Source organism: Cryptococcus neoformans, chromosome 4 (assembly GCF_000149245.1).
Source record: "Cryptococcus neoformans var. grubii H99 chromosome 4, complete sequence".
Classification (NCBI taxonomy): Eukaryota; Fungi; Basidiomycota; class Tremellomycetes; order Tremellales; family Cryptococcaceae; genus Cryptococcus; species Cryptococcus neoformans.
In genome coordinates, this window is record NC_026748.1 from 1 (window position 1) to 1012 (window position 1012).

The window sequence follows — 1012 nt, forward strand, 5'->3', positions numbered from 1 at the left end:
TAACCCCCTAACCCCCTAACCCCCTAACCCCCTAACCCCCTAACCCTAACCCCCCTAACCCCCTAACCCCCTAACCCCCTAACCCCCTAACCCCCTAACCCCTAACCCTACCCCCTAACCCCCTAACCCTCCGTACTCTCTGTCGTCCTCTTCCCTTCAACCTAGGGCAATCTCGCACATGGGTAGAGAGCGTCACAGAACGTCTGGTAAGCCCCATTGTCATCCATTATCCAACTCACATTCCAGTCCCATTCTCGCTGCCCACGCTACGTGCTAATATACCATCGCAGCGATACCTTTTCCGAGCCCAATTCTTGCTTGAAATCTAACCAATCTTGCAACGCACTCAGTCAAGAGAAGTAATCACTGCTAGAGAGTGTCTTATTTCAGAACAAAAACAAACTCGGAAGGCTTACAAGGGAGAAAGGGAGCGAGTGAAAAAAGAGATCACTGTCAGATAATTAGAGTAGATGACCGTCTGCGTGTTTGGAGAACAAGGGCAACAATGGTGTGACGTTACGTGTAAGTGTGATTACGCCTGAAATCAACGTTTTAGGGGCTAACAGGGTACCTAGATGTCGCCTCGCGAGCTTGTCAGTCACCTGCCGTGACAGCACAAATGCCAATCAACTGTTACTAGGTGAGTCCACCGTTGTTTTCCGCTGTTTTGATGTAGCTGAGACGGATTCTTTCAGTGCCTGGTGGAAGAACCAGGGGTAGGAAGACCTACACTGCGCGTACATGGAGAAAGCGTCAAGTGAACCCAAAATTCCCAATAGGAAGGAACGCGTCGGCAGGAGTAAAAGTTATGCCAGTCGATAAGCCGCTACTGGTCTATCTCAACGGTCTGGAAGGTCCAAATCACTCAAGCCTTTTAGCAGTCTTCTTTCTGCCGTGACTTCTATCATTGATACGCTCTGTCTCGACTCGCAACAGGATTATGCGCCGCATCTCCACCTTTACCTACCGATCGCTTCTCCTGCCAAACGTCTTTCACGCCCTGCCATCCGAC